Source organism: Sus scrofa, chromosome 10 (genome assembly GCF_054392235.1).
Source record: "Sus scrofa isolate SSC_HxYL_T2T_F1_AM1 chromosome 10, Sscrofa_HxYL_maternal_Yorkshire_Landrace_v2.0, whole genome shotgun sequence".
Lineage (NCBI taxonomy): Eukaryota > Metazoa > Chordata > Mammalia > Artiodactyla > Suidae > Sus > Sus scrofa.
In genome coordinates, this window is record NC_139392.1 from 979,783 (window position 1) to 1,001,027 (window position 21,245).

Here is a 21,245-nt window from a genome sequence, read left to right on the forward strand (position 1 = left end):
TCTAGTTCCATCCATTTTGCTGCAAATGGCATTATGTTGTTCTTTTTATGGCTGAGTAGTATTCCATTGTGTATATATGCCACATCTTCCTAATCCAGTCATCTGTTGATGGACATTTAGGTTGTTTCCCTGTGTCTTGGCTATTGTGAATAGTCCTACAGCTTTCTTTTAAAATGCCTTTCCTGCCAGAACATAACTATGTCCAGTTTTCCTTTGGGTCCATGACCCCATTCCTTTCAGGAAGTCAATCTTTTCCCTTCTCCTCTTTCTGCTTTCTGCTCGGGGAAGTCACCAGGCAAACCCTACTTCATCCAGGACCATTGATTATGTAAGTGTGTCTGCTCTACAGCATTTGAGTCCCATTCCCACATTTGCTTGTGTTCTCACCACCTAACCATACAGTGAAGCCTCTGTATTAGCAGAATTCTTAAGAAGGCTTTCCAGTTATTTCTCTGGGGCATTGCTCTTTATCAGGAGGATAGATCATCAATCAGTCTTGGCTCTCTTTTTAGTCTTGTCTGGTGTATACCATGCGACATGTATCTCAGCTTAAGCAATCTGTGCATATGTGTCCACCTTTTATACGTAATGTGACATTTCAATGGTGATAAGAATTTGAGGGGTATAACTAACTCTTAAACCCAAGGCAATATATTATTCAGAACTATTTTTTATTATACTTTTAATGTTGTATTTTCCATTGTTTTCTTTTGTTGAGCTCACAAATGTATGTAAGTTTTCTCTATCTGAAAATCTTTGTTCTTCTAATACTACTTTTCCATCTGTCTTTCTTCATTATTTCATCGCTAAGATTTTTCAAAATGCGGTGTCAAGGAGTTCCCACTGCAGCACAGCGGGTTAAGAGTTTGACTACAGTGACTTGGGGTTAATGTGGAGGTGTAGGTTTGATCCTCAGCCCCGCCCAGTTGGTTAAAGAATGTGGCATTGCCACAGGTCTGGTATAGATGGTAGCTGCAACTCAGATTCAATCCCTGGCCCAGGAATTTACATATGCCATGTGTGTGACCAATAAATAAATTATTCAGTGTCAATTCCATCTGCTTATTCAATACTATCTTCATTATTCTACACAAGAAAGCCAGATATCTATGCAGTAATTCCATTGAGCACTATCCCCAAGCAACCCTAACATCCACTTCTTGTTTTTGTTCAATCTGATTTATCTGAAGTTGACATCACAGCATAATCTGTCTTGCCATTTAATCACATTCTATTCTTTTTTTGTAAGCAATGTATAATCAGATTACTTAATCAGATGATAAGTTAGGCATCTGCCATGATGGAGACTCCTCTGCTTTTCTGCTGCTTTAGTGAGGATCAAAGGGCTCTGGGTGATCCCAGAGGGACTTAGCAAGTCACGGAGATGCTAAAGGATTCCAGCCTGAATACAAGGTCTCAAGCATCCTCTTCACACAGAGTTTCATTTTCAGAGGTCTTAATCTTTGGCATCATTATTGCCTATGACTTGCTCAGCAGATGCCTTGAGAGGTTTTAAGTGTGTACTTCTAAAGTGCTGCCTTTGTTTGGCTTCTGGTACAACGAATTCTGCTTTACCTCCAATGCTCTCTCCTATCATTAATTTATAGTACCTGAACTGAAAACCTAATACGCTTTCTTTGCTCACATCTTAGATGTTGCCGCAGCCCAGATTCTGCCCTAAAATCTCCTCCTTATCTGTTCTAATGTGCCCTTCACCTTTGACCTTAGTCTTTCCCATGATTTCAAATACCATCTCTTTGTAAGTGCTTTTAGATTACTGATTTAGCCCATAGCATCTTCAAAAGTTTTGTCCTCTGTATTATAGTGCTTACTTGAAAACACCTTTGAAAAACCCCATAGATATCTTTCTACCATTCCTATATTTCTTTCCTTGATAACAGATCCTTTTCTCCACTCAGTCATTCAGGGAAAACTCAGGAGCTGTCATTTAATCTTTACTTTGTTTTACCCCTATTCCCATAAGCTCCAAGGATTGTGTGTCTTTACTTTTTGTTCCCATTTGTTCAGTTCCAGCTCTACAGCTAAGGCCTTTGTTTAGATTCTCATTTTCTCGTCTCTCAACTATGGTCATATTTTCCAAAACTTTTCCTCTGCTCTTAATTTAAAATTTCTCCATTTGTCCTCTCCATGGCTCCCAGGATATTTTTTTTAAATGCAAGATTTACCATATTATTCTATTGTTCAGACATCTTCCATGGGCCATAGTGTCTTTCAGGATGAGACTCCAAATTATTGGCACATCGTACCCACTGTGATCTGGATGTTCCAAGGGCAGAGGACTTTGTGGCATGAATGTATTTATTTTCCGTATACTAGACCCTTCACCTTTTAAATTGCAAACACTTCCATCATGGACACAACAGATACAACTCACATGCATGAGAATCCTTAATACAGGATTTTTCTACTGGATCTTGAAAGTATATTTCAAGCATCCAAAATAAAGACAGTGTTTATTTTTTATTATGAACAGAAATGGCAAAAACCTTGCTCACAATAAAAAAAGTAAAAGATCCAGAAAAAATTCAATCAGAAATAATAGGAATTTTACAGGGAAAATATAAAATTTTATTAAAACAATTTAAGATAGATATGGGACAAATGGAAAGATGTCCTGTGTTCCTACATGAGGCTGTAGACTGCCAGGCATATGCAGTCATTTACATAAAGATGAGGGTGGTGGGAGCTGGAGAAAGAGCCTTGTGGGCAATTATTGACACTGTTATGAATCGTTTCATTTCTCAACTGCATTTCCTAAAAAGAATGATTATGGAATGTGCTATATCGTAACACAGTGCGTGAGGAAAGTCCTCAAATAGAAGCGAAGCAACAAACCCTTGCAAATGTAATAGAAGAAAAGACAGTACCAAGTTGAACGAACTACATAACCCTGAACACTGCTTTTAAAAAAAGTAATGAGATGATTTTATCAGAACTCAAAATAGTTCTATGAGCCAATATCAGTGTTATCTAAACTTATATTCTTTAGGCCTGGTGGCCTAAAAGTTAAGGATCTTTGTTGTCACTGCTGTGACGTGGGTCACTGCCGTGGCACAGGTTTGATTCCTAGTCCAGGAATAGCACCCCCCCCAAAAAAAAATTAACTCATCTTTTTTTTTCCTAAAAAGGCATTGAAAACTAAATTAAAATTTTCCAAATTTGAGGAACTAAAGTATTTTACTTTGCAGGATTTCCCAATGTTGCTCAGAGGTAATGAACCTGACTAATATGCATGAGGATGCTGGGTTGATCCCAGGCCTTGCTCAGTGGGTTAAGGATCCAGCGGTGCTGTGAGCTGTAGTATAGATTGCACATGTGGCTTGGATCTGGTGTTGTGGTGACTGTGATGTGGGCGGCAGCTACAGCTCTGGTTGGACCCCTGCCTGGGAACTTAAACATGCTGTGGGTGTAGCCCTAACAATACAAAAAGGAAAAAAAAGTATTTTACTTTGCAAACAAATATCCCTTGTATCTTGAATTCCTTATAGAACTAATAAAAATCTATTTTCAAGGAGCAAATCCAAAGAATAATATTACATAATTTGTATCATTTAGCCATGCATTGCACACATTTTCTAAACTTTTCTATGTATTGACTAAAGAGTACTTATTTTTTTTCAATCTCTCCCTTTAAAAATATGACCCAATGAAACTTGTTTTAGAGGAGACCAACCACTTGTTTCAAGGACAGTTTTGTTTCCAGTGTGGAATTAATAGAACATGTAACAGTATCAGTCATTAATTTCAATTGTTAGTTTCTAGTGAAATTAACAAAGTATCTCCTTCTCCTTAAATGAAGCAGTTTCCCTTCTTGAGCTCCTGATAAGCAGATCAGACCCTGCAGTCTGAGCAGCTCTGCTTCACATCACTAGGACACTGAGTTGTCCCTTCATACCCACACTTCGAATTGTCAGTCACCGCAGTCCCCAGGTAATAATGCAGCACTTGAACAGCTCCTTGAAAGCTAATGAACCTCAAGCATATTCATAGTAGTTCCCTCGAAGTCCTCTGACTCCAATTACATTGCTTATACAACACTGTTTTAAAAGGAGGACTTACTTTTCCAAAGCGCCCTTATTGGAAGGGATAGGACTAGATGAAAAAGAGTTCTCTGCCCCCAGCTGTGCACCACATGCGGATGCAATACTACAAAAAAATATTCTTAAGATGTTCTTAAGAGTGCTTTACTGAATACTGATACAAAATGTGCTTTTTTTTTTTTTCTTGTAGCTAAATCACACCACTAATGCTGCTCCTTTTTACTACTGGTACAATTAATAGGATAGAAAATCACTTAGTGTGTGTCTGACCCCACCAGACACCACTATCATAGCAATCGTTTTTAACAGCAGTAATCTGAGACAAATGGGTAAGCTAAAACAAAGAGAAAGGATTCTACAGAATTTGTAAACAGCCTCTTTTTAAGTCAAGAAAGAATCAGAAAGCATGATGCAGAGATTGGCCTTTTATTCAGTTTTTCACCCCAGTTGTCCAAGCTTACTATAAAAATTAATGAAAAACCAGTTTGCTTTCTGATTTCCAAATGCATTCAGCTTTTCCAGTGTGTAGTTTGGCATCTTGCCACCCTAATACTTCCACCAGTGTACCCTGGCTGTATACAATGTCCCATTTAAGTCAAGATAGGCATTTTAAAAAAAAGAAAAGAAAAAAGATTAAAAAGTTCTCTAAGATAGTCTGAATCAGTAAAGAGATAATCCTATTAAATGTTATTGTTCCAAAAATAATGTACCATAATAGTTGCAAATACTATGATTTAAAAGCAGAAAAAAATAAATAAATGCAGCTTCTTAGGATTTAGACATCACTAGATGCATTTTAAAAGGACATTTGTTTTCATATTAAAAATAATAATGCAGTTTTAACAAAGATATCCTTTTTTTTTGAGCCAGTGATGAATGCATACAGATTCAAAACACATTGGTATAGAAATTAATTCATTTTTGGAAGAATTTTCAGAAATGTGGTCATAAAGTGGCTAAGGTTGATCCACTTAAGCCATGTAAAATTACAGGTAAGTCAGAGTTCTAACTTACTAACCATATAAACTTTGATAAACTGCTATACCTGTCCACAAAAGGGGGGTAATATGAACTGTGTCACAATGTTGTTTTTAAATATCATATGGGAGTCCCCATCATGACTCAGTGGTAACACACCTGACTAGTATCCATGAGGACTTAGGTTCAATCCCTGGCCTCCCTCAGTGGGTTAAGGATCTGGCATTGCCATGAGCTGTGGGGTAGGTTGCAGATGAGGCTCAGATCTTGCGTTGCTGTGGCTGTGGTGTAGGCTGGCAGCTATAGCTGCAATTTGGCCCCTAGCCTGGGGATTTCCTATGCCATGGGTGTGGCCCTAAAATGACAAAAAAAAAAAAAAAGTCATATGTACAATTTATTTAAAATACATTTTACTGCGCATAGTAAGAAATAGGTTAATGTCAACTTAAAATTATTAATAATACTTTATCATATGATCATTTTAATGGATAATGATTTTAAAACTTTAATTTATTCAAAGAAAATAGGCAAAACACGAGACTTTATCTTCCTGTAATATATTCGAAGCCTAAAGGACTAATGTTATATATAGAGCAACAGTTTCTTTACAGATTATCTCTAAAATAGTAGTCTCGATATTCTAGTTTTATCATATATTCAATAGTTATTTTATAGCTACTGTGTTCCAGGAAACTTTATTAGGCTACTGATAAAGATTGGTGAAAAGGAAAAAAGAAAGGCTTTGCCCCATTGTACCAAATTGTTTGGGTCCAATTATACAGTAAAATTTAAGACTATTTTGTGATTTATGTTGGCAGTAGGGGTCTAGTTCCAACAATAACAACAAGGTAGATGATAGCTGCCATAAAGTAAAACAATAAAAACTAGGATTATTTTCCACAAATTCCTACAATTACAGTTAGGGATGAGATAAAGTTTCAAGAATTTAACAATTGTTTCATTCATGATTGAGTATACGACAGTATATATGCAAATAAGCTATTCTATTAAGAATGATTAAAAAAAACTGTAGCGGAGTTCCCGTCGTGGCGCAGTGGTTAACGAATCCGACTAGGAACCATGAGGTTGCGGGTTCGGTCCCTGCCCTTGCTCCGTGGGTTAACGATCCGGCGTTGCCGTGAGCTGTGGTGTAGGTTGCAGACGCGGCTCGGGCTCGGATCCCGCGTTGCTGTGGCTCTGGCATAGGCCGGTGGCTACAGGTCCGATTCAACCCCTAGCCTGGGAACCTCCATATGCCGCGGGAACGGCCCAAGAAATAGCAACAACAACAACAAACAACAAAAAGACAAAAAAAAAAAAAAAAACTGTAGCGACAAAAGAACAGATAATGAGATAGGCAAGAGAAAATGTATATGGCCTTAGAATAGAGCCTCTTTCCAAAAACCATAGAAGAGCCTGAAGAATTATTATAATAAAATAATAGCTAATAGTTTGTAGCTGCTTACGGCATGCCAGAAAATGTGCAAAGCAATATTTACCTTTTATGTCATTTAATGATATCAAATAATATTTTTGCCCCCCATACATGAGAACATTGGAATTTAGATGGTTTTGGTAATTTGTCCAAAGTCACAAAACAAGTCACTGCCAGGAGACAGGATTCAAACCCATACCATCATATTTATAACTTCCCACCACTTATCTACTACATTCTATGAACAATGACTGAAAAATTCTAGATCTTAACCATTCTATCTCGTTTTAATCAAAGCACTTATTCTCTGGAGCTTTTCTTTGTTTCATCTGGATGGTAAGTAGGTCAGCATCAGAACACTAAATTTGTTTATGAGGACAAAATTAAGAAAAGGAGGTGAATGAGAGGAAAAACAGCAATCATATGATGATGCAAGCCACTATACATTTCATTTTTGAGCAATTTTATTACTTTTATTTAAAAAAACAGAAATCTCTACTAGAAAATTACCAAAAGATTATGTGACAATTGACTGTTTATCATCTAATTATTATTCATACTTGTTATGAATATTAGTTATATTAACCAGTGTTTAAAATCAAAGTAAAATATATAGAATTAAAATAACTTTTAAATTAATTTTCATAGAATATTATAGGAAATACATAGAATTGAGAAAAATCACACATAATAGCATATTTAATAATTTCCTCTATCTGGCTAGAAATCTGTTACCAGTTATAACTTAATTTTCAATTTCATTTCAACCTTAATTAAAATTGTGCTGTGAAAGAAATAATTATGCATCAAACCCAAAAATATAGCAGCGTACTCTGCCGTGTACACTAATTACACTTTTTTGAATCATTAGAAGGATTCATGAGACTCTTCGAAGTAAGCATAAATGTTAAGGATACCATTCAGTAGAAGGAAAAAAAAAAAAAAAAGGCAATCACCAAGCAAGACTGAGACATTCAAGAACAGCATTCACCCCAGTGGCACAGAACACCCTTTATTCTGGGCTCTAAATCGCCAAGATAGATGTCAGTGGCTTTGGTCTCAGAAGTCATAGTCTCATCTGAGAATGAGTATGTTACATGCTATCGAGGTATACAAAGTTGCCTGATGAAATGGTTCAGTCACTAAAATAAGGCAAAATAACAGAAACCAAAGGCACATCATCAATCTGAAATTTATGCTGCATATGTATGTGTATACTTGTTTATGTCTGTAAAACATGCCCCATGATGGTTTAAACGCTAAACGGTTTTAATCAATAATCTCCACATTTAATCTTTGATTGGCCAAGAATCAGCACTCAAGTTTGTAAATAGCTGGGAATAAATCTCTGTATATTTATGCCATTAAATAAATCCTCACACTGTGGATTTTAATCTAACACAAAACACTCCTGCACAAATGGTGGGAATGTAAATTGGTACAGCCACTTATGGAAAACAGAATGACTCAGCAATTCTACTCCTGGGTATTTATCCCAAGGAAATGATAGCACAAATGAGAGGAGATACACACACCCCTATGTTCAATGCAGCATTACTAAAAAACAGCCAAGATACAGCAGCAACCTGGTGTCCGTCAATCAGTGAAAGGATAAAGAAGATAGGGTACACACACATGCAGGAATATCAGCCATAAGAAGATTGAGATCTTGCCAGTTGAGACAACACGAGTGGACACAGAGGGCATAATGCTAAATGCAATAAGTTACAGAAAGACAAATACTGTATGATTTCACTTACACATGGAATCTAAAAAAAAAAAATCAGCCATAATAAAACAGAAACAGAGCCATAGATCCAAAGAGCAAGCAGGTGGTTGCTAAAGGAGAAATGGTTGGGGATGAGTTAAATAGGTGAGGATGATTAAGAGGTACGGACTTTTACTTATAAAATAAATGAACCACAGGTAGGAAATGTACCATGTGGGGAGTATGTTAAATAATTGTAATATCTTGTGACACGACAACTAGACTTTTCATGGTGTGAAATGTATAGAAAAATCACTCTGTTGTATCCCAGGAACTAACATAGTGTTGTAGGCCAGTTACATTTCAAAAACAAACAAACCAACAAGCTCATAGAAGAAAAGCTCAGATTTGTGGCTTCCAGAGACAGGAGGTAGGAGGAGCAGTTATTGGATGATTGTGGGCAAAGTCCAAAGGTTACAAAAAGAATCCTGCCACAATGAGTTGTAATCTAATACAACACAAAAGCAGTTAAATTATTTAAGTGATCATTGCATTTATACGCATGTATTCATTGATCTGGGATTTAGGTGTACTAAACCATTTTAAATAATGTTTACAAAAATAATTCCATTCAAATAGAATTCCAGGAGTTCCCATTATGGCGCAGTGGAAACGAATCTGACTAGGAACCATGAGGTTGCGGTTCGATCCCTGGCCTCACTCGTGGGGTTAAGTGGGTTAAGGATCTGGCATTGCTGTGGCTGTGGCGTAGGCTGGCAGCAACAGCTCTGATTAGACCCCTAGCCTGGGAACCTCCATATGCCATGGGTGCAGCCCTAAAAAAACAAAAAGACAAAAAATAAAAATAAAAAACAAATAGAGTTCCAAAAAAATGGAAGGCCTGACAAGAGCACATTCCTACAAGGAAGAGAAAATATTTGCAAACTTATATGTGATAAAAGATCTAGGTCCAAAATATATAAGGAACTCCTCTTTCTCTTACACTTTACAAAGATATACTCTTGGTCAGTGGACATATGAAAAACTGCTCAAAATTATTGTTTCATAAGGGAAGATGTACAGTCAGGCCGCTGACGATGGCTTTACTCTTGCTCTCTGAGCATTGCCTCCTCAGCCAGTGCCTGCTTCATCTACACCCCATGCCTGTGACTGACCTTCCTACCTACACACTCACCACCGGTTCCAGCTGGTGATAGCTTACCGAAGGCGCAACGAGGGGCATGCTTCTCATTGTCTTCCCTGGACCCTGCACATGGTGGGGTGTTGCTTCAGGAACTTGCTTCCGACCAGTAAGCTCCCCCATCCGTTAAACCACTGATCTCTCTATTACTGAACTGTTAACTCTAGGCTCTTTCTGAGAAACTGAAGCTGGGCAAACACAGGGCTTTATAGGCCTGCAGAATGCAGCCCAGCAGAAAAGAAAATTAAAATCACAATATTATCCCCTTACATACCCACTCGAATGGCTAACGTTTGAATGACTCATGGTGGTGAGAATCTGAAAGCGAAAATGAACAGCCAGTTTGGAAAATAGTTTGGCAGTTGCTCATATAGGTAAACGTAATACGCTGAGTTATCCAATAGTCTAGGTATTGGGTCAAGAGAAATGAAGATACACACCCACACAAACACTGTATGCATTGTAGTTTTATTCACCATAGTCCCAAATTAGAAGCCATCCAAATGTCTGCCAACTGATAGTCCTAAAACGGAACACTTGTCACCAATTAAAAGAGATGCACTAGTGACACAGGCAACCTGGATGCATCTTGAAGGCAGGACGCTAAGAAGCACTTCCTGCGTCACTCTGGAGAAGTCAAAAGGGTGTGACAGAGGGCAGGTTAGTGGTTGCCAGTGGCCAAAACATGGGTGGAAGTTACGGACTCTTGGAGGATAAAAGGGAATTCTTTGGAATGACGGAAATTTTCTGCATCTTGACTGTGGTTGGTGGTGCTTACACGACTGCAAGCATTTATTGAAACTCATAAACTTCTGCATTTAAAATTGGTTAATTTCCACTGCGGTAAAATTAATATCACGATACAGCGGGTCACAGAAGTTTTTTTGTTGTCCGGGGAATCCAAAAGTTATGTTTACACTAGATTGTGTCTGTTAAGTATGCCATAGCGTTATGTCTGAAAAACAACACACATGCCTTAATTAAAAAGATTTCATTGCTGGAGTTCCCGTTGTGGCTCAGTGGTTAATGAATCTGACTAGGAGCCATGAGGTTCTGGGTTCGATCCCTGACCTTGCTCAGTGCGTTAAGGATCCAGTGTTGTCCTGAGCTGTGGTGTAGCTTGCAGATGCGGCTCAGATCCTGCGTTGCTGTGGCTCTGGTGTAGGCTGGTGGCTACAGCTCCGATTAGACCCCTAGCCTTGGAACCTCCATGCCGCGGGAGTGGCCCTAGAAAGGGCAAAAAGACCAAAAAAAAAAAAAAAAAAAAGATTTCATTGCTAAAAGATGGGTTAATTTTATTGTCAATTGGACCTCAATAAAAATTAACAAGAATTACAAAAACAGAAGTGAGTAATCCAGGAAAACATGCACAAACCAGGACTGGCCCTAGCAGTGTGGGACATAAAATTATTCTTTTTACCAAGTGTTTTTAATAGAAATCAGACAATGTATGAAATGAATTACCTATAATATTACAGCTAATTCATCCCAAAATATTATCTTTGAGAAAATACAGACTCAAAGAGGGTTACCTTCAAGAGCTCCAAGGCTGGTATTTGGTGAGGAAAGGTTTTGAATTTATATTTTTCAGATGGGTCAGCCATATTTTTCAGCTGGGTACTTTGCCACATACCACCACTCTGAAATAGGTTTATCTGGACGTGCAAATTCTTTCATATGTAAGTCCTAGCATATGCCTTCAAGAAACACAAGCACATAAGCAAAAAATATTGCAGCACCTTCCCAAATAATGCAGTATTGCTCTTGGAGGCTTCCACCTTGAAAATGCTCAAAAATGGCTTTGATAAAATCCTGAGAAAATCGGGGTAGTTTCACTGTATAACTAGGACACGGGAGGTGATGAGTTTAAAACCCACAAACCTGTTTGTATTCATCTTGTCTGACTCAGGCTACAGTGTCCTCTTCCTAAACCTGCCTTTAATTCATCTGGTTTCTCTAAACATTGGCTTGGTTATGATAATATTTATCTCCAGGGGAGAGAAAGGGTAAAGATTTCAAGCTCCTTCTGAGAATCGGAACATAAGCAGACATTACTAGATTTATTATAGAAACTGAGATCACTCTGCTTAGAATTTCAACTCTTTCTCAGAATAAAATAGTTTGATTTTGGCATGAATACTGCTGAAAAAAGGGGAGATTCTTATATGAGATTACAAGTCTTGTAAGAGAGCCAGTGTGTTTAAATACACTCAAATGTATTTGGAAAAGATGATTTTGGGGTGAATATTAATTCTATATATATCTCTTCAAATTATACTCAAGTATTAGACTGCCAAGACATTAGGTTTAAAAAAGGGAGAATTGCAAAGAAAAGTAAAGAATTCCATCCAATTACAAATACGAATCTGTTATTCCTTGTTGTCCAATACTCTTTGAATATCCTTTTAATGTTCTTATATATTTCTGCTTTAGGAATTAGGATTTTCTGAGGTTAAAAGTAAAACAAATACACCACCTTTCCTGGTATAAACTGCATTTTGTAGTATCTATCTATTACTGCTGAAACTAGGCAGATGCTATAACCTAGCAACAGCATGTAGTCATGAAAATGATTAATCTTCAGCCACATCCAACAAACAGGATGAAACTTAAAAACATGAAGTTTAGTTTTTTTTAAAAAAAAAAAAGCCAGAAAAAAAAACCCTGCTACATATTGTATGTTTCCATTTACATAAAGTTTAAAAATAAGAAATAAATTATGGAGTTAGAAGTCACAATAGCAGTTCAATTAGGGAAGGAGAAGTGGAAAAAGGGTAGAAAGAGGCTCGCGGGGTGATGGCAGTGTTACGATTGAGGACAGATAACATTTGCCTGGTTGTAACCACACTGTAATATTTCTTCAAGCTGTAAAACTGCACACTTTGTGTATTTCTCTCTATTCATATTATGCTTCAATATAAATTTTATAAAATTTTAAGGAAAAAAACACTCTAATCCTTAAGAAAGAAAAAAAAAATAGAAGCATTTTCACACCTGGTAAAGCTCCGTCCAGCCAAGCCAAGCACACACATACGATATGGACAAGGAAAGGGTGACGTGAGGCCTTCTGACCCTGCAGGAGTAACCACGCTGGGCCTTTGAGCAGCCCTGACAGAGCCTGGCATGCCTGGGCATCTGTGCCCGTGATGTTTTGCTCATGTTCTTTCTGGTTATTTAGTAGTCAAGCTTGGTTCTGAGGGCTCTCCGAGAATTTTGTGACCCTCCTAACATCCTGCATAAATCCCTTTCCGCTGAAACTTGTGAAATGGATATGATATTTGTAGCTAAGAAACTTGTTTATTTTTAAAAATTCCTTTGGTAATCAAACCAATGACCTTGTAAGTTTCTAGTTTTAAAGTTGTTAAACGAACATTTCTGATCTGCTCTTTCTCCCAACTCAACCAGTAAGACCTGTGACCATTTGGTAACATTTGAAAATGAACGCTGATCCCTCTGAGAGCTACGCGTCTTAGGAAGAGGGAACTGTTTTGAGCAGCCCAGCATCTAGTGCCTCTGGAGGACTGGAGTTGAGTGGCTAAGAAAAAGCCCTTCCCCTCCTTCAGAGGCTGAAACAAGGCTCCCGAGTAATTACTGGGCTTGAGCAAAAATGCAGAACAAGATGATACAAAGTAACATAAATAAGTACAAATATCTTTGCCCCTCTAAACATTAACAACAGGGACAGCACACACTGATACTGAGTTTGGGACAGAGAGGGCTAAGGGTGTTAAAAAAAAGACATTTGGAATAAATCTAATCTGCTGTAATGTGCACATTACAAAAATAAGCAGATAAAAATGAATACAAATTTAATTATGGACTGATCATAACTACGTTTTAAATGCAGGAGTATCTGAAATGTAAGATTAACATTTAATATATATTTTAATTTATTTAGGCTCACGAGCTATTTGCAGAGTTTACATCTTGACTGAATTACCATATCGCATAAAGAATCACGTTCAGGTCAATAGCAAAATTTCGTCATTCATCAAGTGCAATCCTGTTTGATTTGTATGCTTTCTAGATTTAGTTAGTGTGTAACTTCTGAATCCGTTTTAAAATATATTTAAGGGCATCTCTTTTTATTTCATGATGTAGTATTACTTTATAACTTGCATCTGTAGAGTATCACTTTAGAAATTCATTCAAGTCATAATATTGGAAACAAGGTAAGTAATATAAATGAGTTTAGGTGCTTTGGTCACGTGGTACAAACTGCAATCTGTGTATATTAATATTAAACTGCAATTGTGGTAATACATTCTATGTAGCTTGTTAATTTTAAATTGTCTCATAAAATATTCTGATTCGATCCGGGGGAGCAGAAACTTAACACCCTGAAATAAACATAGAGTAGTTTTAAAAAACAGAGAATGGGGGCTTGGGGTATCACTAATGTAATAGAGATTTAAACAAGTTTTGTGAAGAAGAAGAAAATCAGAAGGACATGGAGGAGTTCCCACTGTGGTTCAGGGGGTTAAGGATCCAGTGCTGTCTCTGCAGAGGCTCAGGTCACTGCCGAGGCACAGGTTTGATCCCAGGCCTGACACAGTGGGTTAATGATCTGGTGTTGCCGCAAATGTTGGCACAGGCAGCGATTACAGCTCGGACTTGACCCCTGGCATGGAAACTTCCATGTGTCTTAGATGTGGCTAAAAAAGAAAAGAAAAAAGGGAAAATGGATAAAATAAGCAGGGAATTGACAACGTAGACTCAGAGCATAATTGGGGAGGTGGCTGATTGTAACGATGGCAAATAACCATTTTTTTTCAACTCATTCAGATGCTAAATATCCTAAGTTTGCAGAATATTTCTATTTAATAATACATTTGCTTACCCTGAAAACGTCCATTACGTTCGTTGAGAAAGCTGCTAGAATGTTGAGCAATATCTGTGTGTGCACTGCTGTTGATATTTTCCCACTGAGATAAGTAAATTGTTTCTCTATTGACATTTGGTCTCAATGAATGGTTTTGATTCTTCTAGTGGATAATGCCCTCAACGTGTCCGCCGGATATTAAAATGGTGCCTTTTGAAATGGGCACAGTGGTTGTTTACTTAAAAAGTAAAGTTTCTTTTCTTGTTTGAGGGCTTTTTACCAATACTCCGGGTATTCTAACAGTATGTACAGATTCCTACTCCGTTGGATATTAGCTAGCTTATGGTGATTATACTATTATTTAAATTAAATGGGTAATTTATTGGCATAGCTCACCGGCCTCCTGGAGACATTAATTAATTCAACCTCATCGTGCTCTTTCTTCTCAGCAGGTCATGCCTTGAAGGTTTACTTCAAAAGAGAAACATGTAAAAAATGTCTACCTAGGAAGAATATTGCGTGGTTATTTTTATCCAAATGGTGTTCCTCAGTACACACATGTGGGGTGGTAAGCAGGGTCTTGCTTGGGGAAAATGAGATTATTGTTCATAAGACTTCCTTACAAATCTGAACCGAATACGGGAGAGGGAGGGAGTGGGAGCGATCGGGAGCTTGGGGTTATCGGATACACCTTGGAAGGGACTTACAAGGAGATCCTGCTGAGTAGCGTGGAGAACTATGTCTAGATACTTAATATTGCGATAGAACAAAGGGTTGGAAAAAATGTATACATGTAAGAGGAACTTGGTCCCCATGCTGTACAGCGGAAAAAAATTAAAACAAGAAAAAAGAAAAAAAGAAAGATTAATAAACTTACATCCATAAAAAAAATCTGAACTGAAATGATAGTAACAAAGGGACATTAATGTTTCCGTCAAAGGCTTGTAATAAATGCAACAAAACCGAAAAAAAAGGAGGAGGATGACAGCAGAAATTCTTCCTAGGAGATTACTATGTGAGTGCCTGGCGTTTGCTTCGTATGAAATCTTACTAACCTCGCCGCCCAAAGTGGACGACCTGGCAGGAAAGGGCGCAGTTGGACTCTCCCTCAAACTGGGCGCAGGCAGGAAAGCCGGGCGGAAAGGGCCGAAGTAAGTGCCCCCAGCTAGTCACCTGCAGCTTGAGAGAGAGACTTTGGAGAACAGACGTCAAAGCGAAAGCGAAAAGACATCTAGCAGGACGGCGGTGGCTGGACAGGGAACATTTGCAGAGGGTTCCAGTTGAAAACAGCCTGATGCACACACCTCAACAAACTTCTTGCAATGAACTTCGCCATGATTCATAGTTCCGACAGTGTTAGGGAGGTCATAGCAAGTGAAGTTAAAGGGCTGAAATGGAGGCATTTTAATATTGGAAAATATTACACAAATTACTATCATGCATATACCATTGGGTGTTATGTGTTAAAAATAAAATAGGATTTAAATTTATTTAATAATATGTATCAAATATAACTACATTTACATAATCGTATTATGTGGTATATAGGTAATATTTCTCTTAATTTTTTAATCTCTTGTCTATATAGAAACATAACGTTTATTTATATAAAATTAAGAACCCATAATAGAAGATAACATCCCCTTTAACACAACCAGAAAAATGATCAAATGCCTATAAATAAACAAGAAATGTACAGAAACCGTACCAAAAATACAAAGAACACTTCTGAAAAATTTTTAAAAAAGGGAAGACAATAATTGTTCATGGGTAAGAACAATAAAATCAATATATTAACTATCCTTGAGCAAGTAAATAAAATCACTTGAACAAATAGAGCAGAATATTTAATATTTTCATGTTGGTGTAATATTACTAATTGTTTTTGGAAAATTATACATGTAATAATACCTAGGAAATCTTTGAAAAAACAAGAAGGCTGGTAAATTACTGCAATATGCTTAATTAAAACCAGTTGTTAAGATTATTATCTGGAGTAAAAAGAAAGATAAACAGTAGAGAAAGTATGGAAATATATCAATAGTCTGCGAATTATATGAGAAAAGTAGTATTATTTTTATAGCTATTGGCAAAAATTCTTAAACTTATAAGAAAGTGGAGAAAGTAAAGAAAATGCCTCCCTTACACATTTTTGCCAGTTCTTTAAAATACATAAGAGAAACATGATACTCAGGCCTGTGAACAGTACACTGGACTATTATTTGTGAGGTGACTCTATGAAATGATATCCAGCCTGGTCCTCCAGCCTCTCCCCTACTTCAGGGAAGTTCCATTTGGTCCTGAGATGTTTGAGACGTAACTGAAGTTTTGTCTTGTGATCTGGAGGTGTAGCTCCATCATTCTGGAGACTGGCTGATATTAAAGCTGACTTAATTATTTCTGACATTTCATGAGCTTTGCATCATGATTACTTTTGTAATCTGTTAGGGCTGCTATTAAAAAAAAAAAAAAAACAAACACAGACCAGGAGGCTATACATAACTTACAGTTATTTCTTACTGCTGTCGGTTAAGACCCCAGTAGATTCAGTGTCTGCGGGTCGTGGGGTCGGGGGGACACTTCCTGGTGTAGAGACTGCCAAGTTCTCACCGTGTCAGCTGCACACCATGAAGGGGTGAAAGAGCTCTCTGGAGTTTCTTTCATAAGGTCACTAATCCCATTCATTAGGGGTCCGCCTTCAAACCTAATTGCCTCCCAACACCTCATCTCCTGTCATCACAGTAGAGGTTAGGGTATCGACACAATGCCATGGTCATTCAGCTATCGTAGTGGAGGATGACGGTGAGAAAAGAGCGCTAGGCCCCCGTTGTGCCAGGTGAATTCCCTTCCCTTAAAGTCCCTTCCTCCACCTTGTTCTGAAACATGTTTCCCTGTAAATCATACCTACTTCCTCATTTGGTGGTAATTTTTTTTCTATTTTAATTTGTATCAATTTTCTTCAAAAATTGAACAAATATTATACGTATTTCAGATATTACATGATATGATGTATGGGCATACCTGCTTTTATCACGCTTCACTTTCCCACCTCCCTGTGATTCCCAGAGATTGCAGTTTTTATTATAAGTTGAAGTTTTTTCAACCGTGTGTTGAGCAGGTCTATTGGCACCATTTTTCCGGCAGCCTTTGCTCACCTTGTGTCTCTACAGTATGTTCTGGTAATTCTTGGAATACTTCACACATTTGCATTGTTATTATGTTCATTACATTGATCTGTGAGCCGTGATCTTTGAAGTTACTATTGCGGTTGTGGCAGGCCTCCAGGAATTGGGCACATATGAAATAGTGACCCTAGTCAATGGATTCGGCTGCTATGTGTTCTGACTGTTCTACTGACAGGTCCTTCCTCATCTCGCTTAACTCTCCTTGGGCCGCCCTATTTCCTGAGACACCACAGCACTGAAATCAGGCCAATTAATAACGCTACTGTGGCCTCTTGGTGTTCAAGTGAAAGGCAAGGTCACCCATCTCTCACTTTAAAGCAACAGCTAGAAATGATCAAGCTTAGCAAGGAAGGCAGGTGAAAAGCTGTGAAAGGCAGAAAGCCAGCCTTCTTGCACCTGTGTGGTGCAAGTTGCAAATGCGAATGCGAAGTTCTTGAAGGAAATTACACGTGCTGCGCCAGTGAGCATATAAATAATAAGAAAATGAAACAGCCTCATTGCTGATATGGGGAAAGTTTTAGTGGTCTGTGTAGAAGGTCACACCAGCCACAGTATTTTCTTAAGACAATGCCTCATCCAGAACAAGGTCCTAACTCTTCAGTTCTCTAAAGGCTGAGAGTGGTAAGGAAGCTGCAGAAGAAAGGCTTGAAGCAAGCAGAGCTTGGTTCATGAGGTTTAAGAAGCCATCTCCACAACATCCAAGGGGCAGGCGAAGCAGCAAGTGCTGATGTAGAAGCTCTAGCAAGTATCCTGATGACCTAGGTAAGTTAATCAGCAAAGGTGGCTGCACTAAACAACAGAATTTGAGTGTAGACAGGCCTTCTATTGGGAGAAGATGTCACCTAGGGCTTTCATAGCTAGAGAGAAGTCAATGCCAGCTTCGAAGAACAGGCTCACTCTCTTGGTGTGGATAACTCAGCTATGACTCTGAGTCGAAGCAAATGTTCACTTACCATCTAAAAATCTGGGGGCTCTTACGAATTACGGTAAATCTGTTCTGGTTGTTCTTTATAAATGGAAGAACAACATCTGGATGGCAGCACATCTGCTTGCAACACAGTTTATTTTAAACTATTTCAAATCCACTGTTGAGAACTACTGCTCAAAGATTTCTTTCAAAATAATGTTGCTCATTGACAATGCAAGTTGTCCCCCCGCCACCAAGAGCTCTGATGGAGCTGGACAATGAGACTCATGTTTTCATGCCTGCTAAGACACATCCATTCTTCAGCCCGTGAATTAAGGAGCATGTTTGACTTTCAGGTCTTATGATTTAAGAAATAGATTTCATATGCTGCCATAGATAGTGATTCCTCTGATCTAGAAGAAGTAAATTGAAAAATTTCTGGAAAGTATTCATCACTCTATATGTCATTAAAACTTTTTTTTTTCTCTAAAAAAAAAGTGAGACATGGAAGTTCCTGGGCTGGGGCTGGAACCTGAGCCTCAGCAGCAACCTGAGCTGCTGCAGGGACAATGCTGGATTCTTTACCCACTGTGCCGCAGCCGGAACTCTTAACATTCTTGATTCAAGGGAAGAAGTCAAAGTATCAACCATAACTGGAGTTTGGAAGAAGTTAATTCCAGCCCTCATAGATGACTTAGAGGAGCTGAAAACTTCAGTGGAGAAAATAACTGCAGATACGGTAGAATCAGAAAGAGAACTAGAAATAGAAGTGAGACCCAGAGAAAGGACTGATTGCTACATTCCTGTGAAAAAAATGGAACAGATGAAAAGCTGATTCTTAGGAGTACGTGAATAAATTGTTTTCTTGAGATGGTAGCTACTCCTGGTAAAGATTCTGTGGAGATGGTTGACATGGCAACAGAGGATGGCATAAACTTAGTTGATAAAGCAGTGGCAGGATTTAAAGGGATTGCCTCCAATATGCAAAGAAGTTCTGCTGTGGGTAAAAGGCTATCAAACAGCTTTGCTGCAGAGAATGACTGGTGAAAGGAAGATTCTGCTGAATGAGGCCAACTTCACTGTTGCCTTATGCTAAGAAATTACTACAGCTGTCCCAGCTTTAAGCAACGACTGCCCTTATTGGTGAGCAGTTATCAGGATTAGAGCAACACACTCATCAGCCAAAAGATTATGACTTACTGGAGGTTCAGATGAAGGGTAACATTTTCAAAAATTAAAGTCTGTCATTTTTGGATATGATCCTATTGTACACTTAATAGACTGTGCACAGTGTCAATACACAGTGTCAATATAATGTTCATATCCTCTGGGGGCAAAAAGCCCATGTGCCTCCCTTTCTTGCCGTGGTCACGTTGTCGTGGCTGTCTGGAACTGAGATTGCACGGTTTCTAAAGTATGCTGCATGTATATGTAATGAATGCATTACTATAGTTAAATCACTCACATGTCATCTCCTCACATATTTGCCATTTTGTGTGTGTGATGGAAGAACCTGAAATTTACTCTCTTAGGAAATTTCCAGTATTGGAAACAGTATTATTAACCTTAGTTAACATGTTGTAGTGTACATCTCTAGATGTATTCCCATTACATAACTGCAACGTTTTGTTTTGTTTTGTTTTGTTTTTTCCTTAGGGCTGCACCTACAGCATGTGGAGGTTCCCAGGCTAGGGGTTGAACTGGAGCTACAGCTGCTGGCTTACACCACAGCCATAGCAACATCGGATCTGAGCCCTGTCTGCAGCCTACACCACAGCTCACAGCAACGCCAGACCCTTGATCCACTGAGTGAGGCCAGGGATTGAACCCGCATCCTCATGAACCTAGTTGGGTTCGTTAACCGCTGAGCCACAGAGGGAACTCCCCATAACTGCAACCTTTTATGCTTTGACTAACCTCTCCTCATTTTACCTACTTCCTTGTCTCTGCTAACCTGGTTCTACTCCCTAATTCTATGTATATTTGTAGATTCTACCATGTAGTGTGAGATCTTTTTAAATTTTTTTTCTGTATCTGGCTTACTACAGTTAGCATAATGTGCTGCAGGTTCATCCATGTTGTAAATGACAGATTATTTTCATATTCTGGAAATTGCAAATATTGCTGCAGTGAATGCAGGAGTGAAGATATCTCATCAAGGTATTGATTTCATTTCCTTTGGGTATGTACCCACAAGTGGAATTGCTGGATCAGATGGAAGGCCTATTTTCAATTTTTGGTGGGACCTACATCCTGTTTTCCAAGTTGGTTAAGGCAGTTTAAGTTTTCGCCAGCTGTATAAGCTTTCCCTTCACTCCACATCTTCTCCAGCACTCATGGTTGCCTTTTTGATGATAGCCAAGCCAACTGGTGTCAGGCGATATCACATTGTGGTTCTAATTTGAATTTCCTTGATTATTAATGAGTGAGCACATTTTCATGTACCTGTTGGCTTTTGTATGTCTTTTTTACTGAGGTCCTCTGCCGAGTTTTTAACCCAATTATATGTATTTTTTGCTTTGAGTTGTATGAATTCCTTACATATTTTGGATATTAGCCTCTTATTGGATGTGTGGCTTAAGAGTATATGTTCTCCCATTCTCTAGGTAGGCTTCTCATCTCATTGATTCTTTCCTTTGCTGGGCAGAAACATTTTAGTTTGACATAGTCCCACTTGCTTATTTTTGCTTTTGTTGCCTTAGCTTTTGGTGTCATATCCAAAAAATAATTGCCACGATCAGCACCAAAGCTTTTCCCCCTATGTTTTCTAGGAGTTTTATAGTTGCAGGTTTTACTAAATTTTAATTCAGGCTGATTTGATTTTTGTATATGGTGTAAGATAGGGGTATGTGGTTTTTTTTCTTTTGTATCTGAATATCAAATTTTCCCAATACTACCGATTGAAGACACAGTCTTTTTACAATTATTTATTCTTGATGTCTCTGTCA

General features: G+C 38.2%; 1 long non-coding RNA gene across 1 annotated transcript in view; it reads left to right on the forward strand.

Annotated features, from left to right (window-relative positions):
* The window catches only part of LOC146398749 (uncharacterized), a 181,067-nt gene that overhangs the window by 125,759 nt on the left and 34,063 nt on the right, over positions 1-21,245 (forward strand). The gene's annotated exons all lie outside the window — the stretch shown is intronic.